Source organism: Alligator sinensis, unplaced genomic scaffold (assembly GCF_000455745.1).
Source record: "Alligator sinensis unplaced genomic scaffold, ASM45574v1 scaffold123_2, whole genome shotgun sequence".
NCBI classification, from domain to species: Eukaryota; Metazoa; Chordata; order Crocodylia; family Alligatoridae; genus Alligator; species Alligator sinensis.
The window spans coordinates 2,777,319-2,791,946 of record NW_005841917.1 but is presented as its reverse complement, the minus strand read 5'-3'; positions in this window follow the sequence as shown (position 1 = coordinate 2,791,946).

Sequence of the window (14,628 nt, the reverse complement as noted above, 5' to 3'; positions counted from 1 at the left end):
CCCCCAAAAAAAAAAAAAAAACTTAGTGGTTCACAAGGCTCTATGGGTGACCTTTTAAAATAAAACAACTGTGTACTGTTACAGATTTTTTGGAAAGGCCACTATAGCAAAAGCTTCCATTTCCCCTACAATGCTCATGTTAGAAAGTATCTCCCCTAAAGGCTTTTGTAGCTTGGATAAGATGTATGACTATACCAGTTACATTTTAAGGTGCATTGTATCTAGCTATACCTATACATAATAGAAATTTGGGGCGGGTGGGGCGGGGGAGGAAGTGAGGAGGAATTTTCTAAGGGGGAAAATGACAGTTACTGTGTAGGTGCCACTGCAAGTCAAAATGAAGTTAAATATCTTATTACCCTTATTGCCTCTCCCCCTTGGTTCCCTATTCCAGACAGATTGCCCTGAGAGAGTCTTTCTGCCTGTCTACACAAACGAGTCAGCCTCCACATTCTTGGTCTCTACACTACCTCCGGCATTGGCTGCAGCAAAACCATTCTAATATTTCATCTCCAGCTTCTGAAAGAGCCTGAACTCAGACAAGAGATTATATAAAATATAAGATACTCTAGCCAGAGAGTAATTTTGCCACCTTGTTCAGCTAGCTGTTTTGCTGATTTTTTTTGCAATATAAAGAAAAAGTTATCTTTGCTTACATAAGTGTTGTATATATATTCTCTATTTATTTTGTTAGCTTTCTGGGAGACAGGTTAGTGGATTTTTGGGATTCCTTGGCCTGGAGTTAGTTATTTCACTTTCACTGGAAGGAAAATTAGGGAGGTACATAATTCAGCAAAGGACTAATCCTGAAATCCTTACACTGGTAGAATTCCCATTAATTTTGATGACTTTCATAGGAATATTGCATGAGGAGGAATCAGAGAATCATACCCCTAATAAGAACACTTTATAGTATACTATAACAAATTAGTACACATGAAGTGCCTACATGCGTGGTCTGAAAATGAGCCACAGAATATACTGGGCTACAAGGAGCTGTGAAAGGTCACCATTCACCAATGGTTCTACACCACTCCAGACAGAAGCATTTAATAGAGAAAAGCAAGCTTATGTGCATACTCCCTGATAGCCTCTCTATCTGTTTTCCAAAGATGGAATTTCTAATCTGTATTTTCTACCAACCCTTCCATCTGAAGCAAGAATTTGCTGCCAACAGGAATGGCTGGCTGGGGATGAGCTGAGGAACCTGTGATTCTACCCCAAACCTGCTTATTATGTTTATGTTCATGTTCCATGGTGTAGCTATTTAAGCCCAGTTCTTCAAAAGCAACCTGACTTAAGTGTCTTGATGTTTTAATGGACAAATTGAGATACCTGAACCAGATTTGGAGAGGTTCAAATCACATCTAAGTCCAGCTGAAGTCCAAAGGAAGAACCAGCTGTTTCTCTGAAATAAGTTCCTACATGTCTGAACTTGGATATTGAGAAATTGTCTCAGCTGTAATCAAACATTTATAAGGATATGTGTGGGTTACTGACCACCAGACAAAATTAGTGCTGAAATGGGAAAGATTCTAAGAGCAATCCACAGGGAGCTATGGTTGGTAATTAAAAAAAAAATTCAGAAGAAAGCAGTAGCAACTGAACCTGCCCTCTCAAAAAAGCCCTGGTTAAGAGGAAGTACTGATATTCTCCCTATCACCTTCAGTCACTTCCCAAAGAGTCCTGTTACATCTTTTAATGATACAGTCAAAAAATAATGGTACTCTGAATTTAAAATATAGGGCCCTATCCACCTTCCATTGACTCAATGAGAATTTTGCTCTTGACTTCAGAGGCAACAAGAGCAGGCGTACAATCTCATGTGCAATTTCTCTGCCCGTTTGTTTATCTAAATGATTCTAACTGTATCCAACTGTTTACAGTCTCCTACAGGGATGTGTATCTGTGCAAATGCATGAAAGTGACTGACTTTATAATGTGAGTTATTCCAAATTCTCTTGGAGTAACCAAATCCAGTAACAGAAGACTTAGATGCATGCATGAGCGTTACCCCCCCCCCTTAAATACAGAATTAAATGAGTAAAGTTAAATAAGTTTTCAGATTTCAACTCGTACTCATTTTTATATAGGTTAGAAAAAGACACACCGATTTTGCATTAGTGAGATCATTTTAACCTCCCTGACTGTGTATCTAATTAAAATATTATAATACATTATTTCATACAATGAAAAACTTTTTAAATTACCCAACTGACAGCTGAAGTCCTTGGTTTCATAGAAGTAATATTTCTTTGATTATGGCCAGAAAACTGCAGTAAGTGACAAGTAAAAATGCCATTGTGAGGTCCTGAGAAAGTACAGAATCAAAAATTATTTGCCTTTTTTATGCAAGTAGCCCCCTTGAAGTCAGTGGACCACATTAGCTTTGGTGTAATTCCACTGTGGGGAGCTACACCAGGAATGAATTTAGCCCATTAGAACTATTTGCATTAGCTGAGCAGACATGATTTGCTTCATAAAATGTGGGTAGAATTTTATTTTATTTTTTAAACAGACAGTCTATCTGCATTTAATAGAATCCTTTCAAAATAAAAGCCTACTTCATGGTATGGGAAATTACATTCCTTTTCAGATTTCCTATTTCAAAGACTGCCTCAAAGTTCTAAGCTGTACTAGGGAGTTTTTGTGTAAGTCATAAAAGTCTTTAAAATTAAAATGGTAATCATAAACAAACCCAAATGCATGAAAAATCTAGTCTGACTGCATAACAAAAGAGAATTATATAATTCTATTTGAGTGAAATCTTTCATCTTTGATTTACAGGTTTGAGTCCCCTTATAACTAAAACCATATTGTTCCATATCTTTCATATCATGGCCTTCCCCAAAATCTTGTTTTAATTAAGGTTTCTTTCAGATTTCTGAATAAAAAGCATGACAGTCTTCACTTATGGCTTTAATATATCCCTTTGAGTTTGGAAAATATATAAAAAAAATGAACATCCTTGCTTTCAAAAACTAGACCAGCTATCAAATACTGTACTGCACATTAATGTAGGTAACACACCTCCCAGGGTTCATTACATGGGAAAACTGTAAACAAAACCCAACCAACGAACCAAAAAAATCCTGGCTATATCAGAATTTGAGTTCATTTAAAATACTCTAAATAAATGTCTTTCTCCCTATTCCTTTCTCTGACAGTAAGGCAACATGTGTAATAGTTTAAGCATTCATTATCAGCTAAAGGCACAACTCCACCTTACATTTGGAACTATTACTTTAAATAGCTATAATGTCATTTTTCAAGAAAATCTTGTTACATTTGAAGGATCTAAAATAGAAATTGAACCCTTTGGAACATTTTCAGCAAACCAAATCCTGTGGGTCTGTACAACAAAAAAGAAATTTGCATTCATATGATGACCTACAAAATATACTCCCAACATACTACCGTACCACTGCAGAAACACCTGAGCTTCAAATAAGCTGCACACAGATACTTGAGTGTTCTCTTCTTCAAGTCAGAATGCAGAAACATTTCAGAACAAACTAAAAACACATTTGAAAAGTCATCCATTTTTTCAGAGTCTCTGCTGCACATATGCTGAGAGCTACTGTCAACTACACAGAGTGCAGCAGTTTTTAAAAAGGCAGACGATTGCTCACTTCAGAGGATCTTGACTGTGTCGCTGCTGATACAAAATAATACATTAAACAGGGGTATCTTTCTACAAAAAAAGGGATAAAATAAAGCACCACTAAGTTCAGTACTTTGAAGGTTTTAAAGTACAGGAAGGAATGCTTTCTTTGTACTGAAAATTCTCTCATCTTAAACATCTTTAATTGCTCCAAGCAAGGATTTAGTATAACTTTTTTTTTAATGGCACGGCATATGAACTATAGCCATAATTGCATTTTACTGATCATTGAAACAAATTCTATTAATAATTTAACATATTGAGAAAAAAAAGTACCCCCATAAAGTGTTTCAGAAAGAATGATTTATGGAGGTTGCCCAGAATTTTGCTGGCTGTTGCAATTCTTGTGGCTATCAATAATCTAGCATGTAGAATATTGTAACATTTTCTATTCCACAATTTATGTCAGTGAGCGGGTCACACAGCGTATTAAAAGCATGCTCTAGGCTCCTTCTCCCAAGCCTGGTTTACTGTAACTTTAGAATTGTGGTGGTTACATTTAAGGAATCTTTGGGGCTCTTTTAAGTCCATCCAAAGAACAAGTGAAGCTGCTGTTCGGAGTTTTGTGCCCAGTGTTTATGTTCCATCTGATCTGTGCCACCCAAGCAGCAGACAAGACATGTCTGAGGGTGCTTTGGGGGGATACACAATGATGTCACACACAGGAAATATCAGGGAGGACTTGGCACTTCACAAGGCTGGCTCTTCTTCCATGGGCTCGCCAGCAGCTCTGTAAAAATAAACAGGCAATCAGAATACGGCACAAGAGTACACAATGACATTGTAGATTTTCATGCATAATCAAAGCTGATTTTTCAACTCTCTCTGATGTTTATTTGTGTTATTCAGTTATCCATAAATAGAGTTTCTTTCCTAGGAAGTATAAACAAATGTCAAGTGGAAAAACATTTAAATCCAAGCAATCACTGCAAATGTTCCTGTTTATATTAAAATATGTCAGAATATTGTATAACTTTAGGTTCAGAAATGTACACGTTTTGTGTCAGCAGACTCAAATAATTTAATGAAAAATTTAGCTGTGATACTTTTATTTTACAAGCATCTGCAACTTTATATATATCTTTTCAATCAGGACCATACTATTCAAACCAAATAGCTGGTACTTAGCTAAATTTCTTCTAAGACTGCCATACCAGTCCACTGATTTTTGTTTCCGTGCTCTCATAACTACATTGGCTGGCTGGCTGCCTGCCTGCCTGCAATGTCTGAGAGCTAATTCTGAATTTGATTAGCAGATCACTGCCATAAAGAAGGTATCCATTAATAATGCATAATCAGATTATACAGAGATCCTTTATTAGAAATCATCTGGGAGATATTCAACTTAGGCAAAAGTAAACTGGACTGTTAAAGATGTACGGTGAGAAAATAAAATGGAACAGACAGACACTTGATGTAAGCTGCCATAGCTCAAAAACAACTAACAGTACATACCAGTCAAGCATCTGCCCATATGTCAGTCAGCCTCTAATAATTATAGATAGGGGTTCTCAAAGGGTGTCCCATTTCTCTTAAGAGAAGCCTTTTGTCCTGGGATCCTACCAATCCTACAAGCTTATTTTTCTACTTTTAGGTACCCGTGAAGCACCCAAGATAGAATGCACCAACAATGCCGCGTACACTTTAAACCAACTGCAACTCATTCAAGTTAATTGCCATTCATTCCAAGGACAAGCTGGTTCCAGCAGCAATGCAGCTTGGAAAGTCTATGCATGTAAAGGGCCATGCCACTCATCTTTTGTCCACAGTTTTGACTCAGATCAATCAGGACTACCTCAAAGGAGACATCTGTTTATAACCCAAGATTACACAGAAAACCACACTGTAAAAAGGTTTAAGAATTTGGAAATAACCATTTTCCCCCTAAGATATTATTTGAAAGACAAAACCAAGTCTGGACCCTCATTTTTTAAAATCATTTCAAGTCGTATTGAAAATGAGAAGGCAAAACAAGAACAAAAACAAAAAAAAGGAAAGAAAAAAGAAAAAAAGAAATAGACATGCACCGGTGAATCCTACTTAATGTTTTGATTCAATAAAACTTCTACCAGGAAGCACCGACACATGCAAGCCCTAGAAAATTAATTAATAAAGGCTTGTATAGTTCTTGCATGGCTTCTTCAGCAAGGAAGCTAGAGAACTTTCAACAGAATCTGGATTTTATTTCATTTAACTCCAATGAAAACTCAGCAGTGCAGCTTTAAAGAATTGTATGCATGTTATTAGTCCATAACTTTGAGCTAGTTAACTTTGAGCTAGTTTCTCCATTCTACTAAAAAAAAAAAAAAAAAGTGAGTGAGATACTGATATTTGAAAAGATGTCTTGTAACTGCTACTCTCTTTGAGTTTTATTAAACCATAAAACATGACTCCCTACCATTGCCCCACACTGAGTAGGGCTTTGTACATATCATAACCATAACTGCTGGTTATGAGAATGAAGAGGCAACAGGTTTTTTGAAAACTCTTGGAATGATGCGCTGCCCATCATGTGCAGAGGTGTGTACATGTGTTGGAAGGTGTGGCAGGAGCAGGGTGAGGTCAAACTGGTTGCATGAACCCCCAGGCAGATGGAAAGATCTTTGCCAGACATAGAATGGGGGCACAGTTGAAATGAAGTAGAGGCTACTAAAGTTTATCGGAAAATGAAAACAAATGTTTATGGAAATGTTCTTTTTTTAAAAAAACTTTTCACTTGTGTTCCTAAAAGTTTCAGATCCTTTGCAACCTGGAAAAGTAAAGAGTCGAGTCATTTGGTGAAGGCAATAGCACCATGGCTCATTACTCACTGTGGTGCACTGATTCCCAATGGCAGAATATAAATGTACAGCTTACTCTGTGGTAAACATACATTCATCACAAGAACTTAAAATGAGTCACGATTATATAGAGAGCACATAAACTAGGGCAGAGAGAAAATATATCAAACTTGCAATGTATAGAATCAAATGACCTTATTATGGTCGCTTTGGGTGTGACAGCAGACTACTGATAAACAGCACAAGCTTTTCATAGCACAGGCCCCCAGGAATGCAGTTATGTTGCAGCATACATGGCATTGACAGGAGAACGTAGTAGCTTCTGCCTGTTTAGCACCTACAGCCCTTAATGAAGGAACCACTGAACAGAAGCTCTGCACAAGACCTATCACAGGACTCATTTGTCTAACCTGCACTCTGCCCACTAATCTATATCTTCAGAGGATGTTTTTAAATATTTTTATCTTCAATGGCTGCCATTTTTTAGGATAAGTCACCTACCAAAAAAATGTGCCTGTCTTTCCCTCAAACATAAATTTATACCCCCAACAGATCTGGATGGATATAATAAGATTCTGTACCAGTGACAAGTCACAGATCCATTACCTTTCCACTCTTCAGACATTGTAAAGGAGAAATTGCTCTTTTTTATGTTCATATACAGTACTGGAAGATCACACAGTAACAGTCATGCTATTTTTGTGTATAGGAAAGTTATTAGAGAAATGAGTTTTTAGCGATTCCTAATAGTCTACTGCAGGGGTTTTCAACCAGGGCCTCACAGGGTACTTAGCAGTGGGCACCACCACACCACTGGCACTTCCACTGCCGCTGTCGCTGATCCTTGGGGGACCCCCTTCCCCCCGTTCATTGACTGGCTGCTGCCCCCCATCCCCACTCATCAACTGGCTGCTGGGGGACTTCTTCCTTCTTGACCAGCTGCTGGGGGTACACTGACCCAAAAAACTTGAAAACCCCTGTTCTACTGATTTTTATGAACTAAAATCTTTTTTCTTTTATATGTAAGAAGACCACTGAGACTTCAGTATAATTGCAAGGAACCAGCAGAGAGAACACAAACACACACACATTTAATACAACTTCATATGTGGAAGAGATGTCCATGAAAAAAATTGAAAATACAAGTGTTTCATAAGGATATTATCCTGCATTTTTGATCACTCCATCTGCTCTCTCTGCTCACTAATCTATCTTTCCTTTGACTTATTCTCACATCATTATATCATAAAACAGAACATAGAACTTACTATACTGGCTCAGACTTGAAATTCAATTCAACCAGTATTCTGCCTCCAGCCATGATTAGTACTAGATACTTCAGAAGAAGGTGAAAAAGCCTACAGAAGACAAATGTGAGATATCTCTCTCCCACAAAAAAGACAGAGATCCACATCCTCACCTCTAATAAAGATTGGCTGAACTCGTGAAGAATAAGGTTTAATATCCTTTTCAAATGTTGTGTTCTCATTAATGATAACGTTGGATATTCTTGATATCTATATAAATATCTAGCTCCTTTTAGAATTGTGTGAAGGTCTTGACCTCAGTGACTTCCTGTCCATAATTTAATTATGTGTTATGTAAAAAAGTACTTCCTTTTGAATTCCCCACCTCTTAATTTATTGAATGTTCCATTGTTCTTTCATTATGACATAGAGAACTGGTGATCCTGATTTACTTTCTCTAGACCAGTGGTTCTCAAACTTTTTAGACTCAAGAGACCCCTTGAAAAATGCCAGCTCTTAGCTCTCTCTCTTTTTTATTTGACTACAGAAAAATAATAGATCATTTCTCCTGTTATAAAGAACGCAGAAAGATCAAAACAGGTCAGCATGTTTTTGACACAATGGAATCCAATTTGTAATTTCTGGGTTGATCTTATGACTCATATGTAGGTATTTGCACACTTAAGACAGCTAATGTTGTGTAGCACCCTTAAAAAGATCTTGTGGAACACTAGTCACTGCTCACTTGATTATTTCACATTTTTATCATGTCCCTTCTTACTTGTCTCCCTACCAAAATTTACATTTCAGTCTTTTCATTTGAGTTTTCCATCTCCTAATCAGTTTGGTTGCTCTTAGCTGAACCTACCTCTCGTTCTCCAATACCATTTTTTTGAGACAGTGACCAACATAGCACCATTAATAAAGGCATATTCTTTCTATTCCTTGTACTTCCTATGAACTTACTAGCTTGCCAGCTGAACAGGTCTTAATTTCTTCACAGTGACTATGTTTCTTTCTTGAACTGATTCATCTAACTTAGGTGTATGAAGTGAAAGGGCAGCTTAAACTGAACGTGATACTGTGCATTTATGAACACTGGACTTCATTTGTCATTGTGCTGTCCATTCACCTTTTTTAAGTCTCTGAAATCCCTTGCAGTCCTCCCTAATAGTGACTCTCCTAAAACTCTTCATCTGAAAACTTTGGTACCTCTTTACTCACTTCATACTCTAAATCACTGATAAAAATATTCAACAATGCTGGACCCATTTTCAAAGCATGAAAACCCTTGCAATTTATTTTTTACCATGATGAAAATCAACCATTTAATCCTACCATTTTTTTTCTATCATTCAGCCAGTTTTTAGTCCATTACAGTATTTGCTTTCTCACCCTATGGCTACTAAATTTCCTTAGTAGATTCCTATACAGGACTTTGCCAAGAGCTTAACAAGACACAATTTTCCTTTGCAGATCCTATGCCGGCTAGACACTAGATCTTCCTCAACTTTTCACCATTCTCATGGTCCACTGCAAACAGCTACCAGTTCTAAACAAAAGAATGAACCTGCAAGAAAAAAAAGCACCTTCTTTCTGCTCCTAAATCTGGAACCCTTCTCTCTCCTTACTTGTCTCCTGTAAAAAAAAAGAAAATCCCAGAATGGATACAATTTAGTTCTGTGTTATTTATACTTTTTCTACATACGAAAAGGTCACAATAAGTATAAAATATAAAAATTTAATATATAATTTTTAAATATAAAAATCCAATATTTGTAGTCAAAGAGCGCTAGACATAAATTTCCTGTGACTTCAATGGAGCCAAGATTTGCCCAGAATTATTCTTAAGAAGCTGCAGCTTTTACAGTTCACATTAAGTATGTCTCACATGTCTCTTTCACTGTTTTCAGTCTTGTCCTCCCATGCCCTTTCTCAATCCTTCGAAGAATTAAGCATATGCTTAACTTTAAATATGTGATTAGTCTCACTGAAGTGAGTGGAACACTCAATCACTTCGATATTCAGAAGATAATGGAAAAAGCAGAAATAATTGATAGGATAAAGGGAGGCGGGGAGTGATTAGTCTCATTGAAGTGAGTGGACCACTCTTAAAGTTAAGCACATAAATAAGTCTTTGTAAGATAAGGGTCTTAGTTACTCATTATGTGCTTTATCATATCTCACTTAGCCTGCAAGTTCTTAGGGCCAAGGATCTCTTATGGGTGGTTTTTTGGTCTATCGTCATCTACCATCATGTGTCACTTTGACTTTATAAGAACAATTTAAACCATTATACAAAGAAAAACATAATTTCTCTTGGTATTTTTAAAGAAAGATTTCTCTTAGATTTTGAGTGGGTAGATGAGACAAAAATCTTACTAGAGCTACCAGTGAATCAATCATATATGACAAAAAAGATGCGTATATTAATCCACCAGTGGCTCTAAATAGCATCTAAGAGAATATTTTAAGTAGGCAAAACTGACATTTCATTATTTTCATACCACTATTCTGTGGTTGTAGGAAAACATTGTTGATTTTTCATAGCAACCAGTGACCAGGCACTTATTTGGTGTACAATTTAAAACAGCTTATTTCATTTTTTTTAGTCTACTTTTAAGAATATCTGAGAAAATTTATATCACTTAAAACATGTTTATTTTGATTTATAAACTGGAATTGAAGATATTTCTTGGATCTACATCCTATCACTGAGATTTAAAACAAAAATGCAAAATATGTTTCCAAGCAACAGAGAACCGCCAAGTGCTTAAACAGAAATGCATACCAAGGGACATGTGTGGTGTGGCTGTTTTGTGTCATGCTTTCTGGAGAATCTGCCCCCTAATCTAGCTCAGCTGTCTCAAGAATAATCACTACAGTATAAAGGTGAGCTTTCAGTAATGCAGAACTGGTGTGTAAACTCTTATCCTTACTGCTGAAATAGCAATGGAAAAGGAAATACTTCAACCTTCTCCTCCCCAACCTACCTCCCTCAGCCAGTCCTAGTCTGCAGTTTCAGACCTGTAGGGATGTTTGCTGCTGGCATATATTAGGGATCTTAAGAACTTCTCTAATTTGCTATAGGTAGAGCAAACCTACACAGAGATGGTGCCAGGAAGGGGAGCAAAAGCATAAGCTTTCTCTTTGCACTAACACACACCAGGACCAGCACTCAATGAAAATCAGCTAAATCCTAGGATCCAATTCTTTCTCTGGAACAGAAATATCATAAATGTTAGGTCAAAAGTTGGAAGAGCAATATCTAAAAATCACTTTAGTTCTTAGATACCACTTAGGTAAAATTTATATCTAGTTCATGAAATATTCTTAAATATTACTCCTAAGATCTATGGTGGCTTCCTGCAAAATATTAAGCACAACCAAGCGTTTTGTGCTTGTTCGTTTTTTTTAAAGTAATACATGGGAGCTCTACGAAGCACTCTACTGGATTTTTCCAAACAAGATTTTTAAAACAGCTATCTGGCCAAAGCAAAGCTCTAATCAGTTAAACACATATCTTATTTAGGTAATAAGTAGTTATCAACACAATGTGCGATAGATAGACATGCTTTATGGGATATGCTTATTTGTTTGCTTCTGTATTAAAATCTCTGTTGGCATCAATCATATTTTACCTTTTATCCTATCAATTATTTCTTCTTTTTCCATTATCTTCTGAATATTAAAGTGCACAGAGTTGCATATTAGCAAAACAGAGCAAGAGAACTCCAAGAAAATTGCCTTTTTTCCCCTAAAATTCACTTTGCTATATCAGTGCAAATCTGATTGAATCATTGGTTAATTTTGTGTTGTATCATTTACCAAAAAACAGAGAGAAAGACAAATTCTTAGAGTGTGTTAGCCAAGAGCATTTTATCCTTTATTCATCAGTGGTAAATGAGTCAGATATGAGTTGGCCAGAAAAAGAGCTGCTTTACCCAAAATCTGAATTTAAAATGAGTCATCTCACTCCAAACACCAATATATCCTCCAAAATAACTGGCAGGCACTTCCTGCAAAAAGATTCATGTTGTTGCTCTCTTCTTCTGGAAAGCCTGATCTTTCACAACTGAGGTCAACGGGACCTTTACCATCAGTGAAGCAGCCCAGGTGCTGGCAGTAGGGATTACATTGATTTTAAGAAACCGGGCTATCCTCTGGAATTGTTCTGAGAGACTGAAGAGGCATTTGACATGATTCAGTTGGCTCTGGGGCCTACCTAACTTACAGAAGCATCTCCTGGATGCCTGATAGGTACTACATGCTCTGACCCTGACCTCAGCACAACTCTGCTACCCTTCTCACATGTCCTAAACTAGGGCTTGCAAACTGCCCTAATATATGCCAGCAGCCAACAATCCTAAGGTTCTGACATTGTAAAATAGAAGTGGCATATGTAGATGTCCATTTCTTCACCATCAGAAAAATACCCCTGCTATTCTAACAGCAAAGATAAAAGACTATATGGGAGGGATCCTCTGAAGCAACCATACACTACATTCATCAGTGTGTGAAGTGAAACAACTGTTATACTGAAAAAAAGCTTTCAGGGCTTCTTTACACCATTCTAGCCCTCTAAGTTGACAAACTGTGTAATGGACTTATACTGGTGTAAAACTGAAGTAATGCACTGATGATCCAAGCCCCATATTCATCATAATACACTAGAATTTCATTTGGTACTGAGTTCATTCAATTCTCCTTGGGAAGCTTTCAGAATTGGACCCTAAAAGCAGATTTTGAGAATAAACTATCTTTGTTGTTTATTGTTAACATCGATTTGAAGAAAGCTCCTTTTATTCACCGATTCACACAGATTCACAGAAGGTTAGGGCTGGAAGAGACCTCATAAGATCATCCAACAGGAAGAAAACTAAAAGCATGATGACCCAAATTATTAAAAAGTCTAACTCCCTGGTCTAATGAGATATCACCAAACTTGTCCCTGTCACATATGGCATTGCTTGTTTTGGGTGACTGCTGTGTGTGTTTTGAATATGGTAACAGAATTAGCAACGCAGGCATGCGAAGGTTTAACTGTTTTCTGGTGAAAAACCTCTATAGCACCACAAAATACATTTCAAGTGAAGCCATTTTTCCATAGACCAATTTATCACAACATATTCATCCTTGTAACAGTCCAGAACTGACGAAGTATAATGTATCTGGCAGCCGCATGAATTCCACTTGTCTGCATATCAGTACATCCGTTTTTCTCCTACTCTCTTCAGCTGTGCTCTAAATTTATTATTTGTCAAGAATGGGTGGAAAGTGCAGCAGGTTATCAATAGGTAACATATTTACATAACTATAAGCAAATACATTGTTAGAAGTGCTGCTTTTGCTTAAATAGCTATAGAATGAATTACTATTCAATTGCTATGGGTGCTTATACACATGCAGCGAGGCCACTCTAATGCACTGTAATTACAGCATATTGGAGCAGACTCAGTTAATTGAATCTGCTGGATTGTGGAAATCACCACACTCCAGCAGACTTCAGCCTCTTGTGTATCAGTGTCCCCACACTGAAAAATGGCAGCAGGGGGCGCTTCAACTAAAACTCACTTGACAAGCTCTAGTTAAAGTGCCCCCACCACCATTTTTCAGTGCAGGGACACTGATAGGTGAGACACTCCAGGCGCTTTAATTACAGCATCTCTGAGAGCCGATCTAATTAAAACACCCCCCTCTCCACTCCCAGAGCACATGTATAAATATCCTATGATTTTAAGTTAGGAAAGGCTCATAACATAAATGCAATTACTAGTGATTATAAACTATGTAATTTTATGTGTAAAATTATTTGTATTTTATTTCAGACAGCATAAATTTAGCTTTATTTAAGTAAGATGAGTTACCAAGCCCTAATTTATAGTGCCCTCACATTCCAGACTTAGAAAAGCTATCTGAATTTTACATCCTTGGCTAATGAAGGAATCTAATAATTTTATCTAACACATTTGGATGGAATTTAAAGGCAGCTGCAGGGAGGTTTGGTTACACTCATCTCAATCAGTCTGACTGAGGGATTAGAAATTGAAATAGACTCTAACCACCTACTAACAGGCCTCATTAGATTTTGAGGTAGACCTCCCTTGATTCTTAATAACGCTTATCTCCCACCATTTGCATCAAGGTCCAATGCAATCTTGAAATGGGAATTGTTATATAATGCTTTTGAGATGATCCAAAATTAATTTCCAGAATTAAGAATAGCAGATGGTGTTAATGCTTGAATTGATGGCACCAACATGTATGATAATGAAGATGTCATAAATGAAAGACAGGGAATCCCCTCTAGCAACTTTATGTAATAAGAAATTAAATGAAGTAGGGTGATGCCTCATGAAATTCAGTCCAGGAAGAATATCTGAATGTTTAATGGATGAACTAATAAAGGCATACCCGGGACATTCATATTTGTTACAGCTAAGTGAGTAACAGTGATCGATTATATATTAATAGAACCACATACATGGTATAAGTATTGAAAATTTTGAATTATGAAGTTGTGCATTTGAAATTTTGCCATGTGTAGAAAGTGACCACTTCCTCTCTAAAAATTCCATTAGAATGTTATGGAAAGCCTTCCCCAAAACTATACAACTAGCCCCCAAATTAGAAGTAATCAATAAAAAAAGAAGTCGATGAAATAATGAGTTACAAGAGAAATGTGTTGCTCTATTCAAAGATACTTTCTCAGGCCACTTATCACATATTCTCAAAGTACAAGAACCCCAAGATGCAATTTCGCAATATGTTTAACAGTTGGAAAATACAAAAGAGAATGTTTTGATTGGGGATAGGCAGTATAGGTGAAAAAAAACATTATTTTATAAGGACCACTCCAAAGCTTAAGATAACTTAATAGATGCCTTGGAGAAAAAGTCCAAAAGTGACTGTGCTTGCTTCCAACAGATTAAGAAGA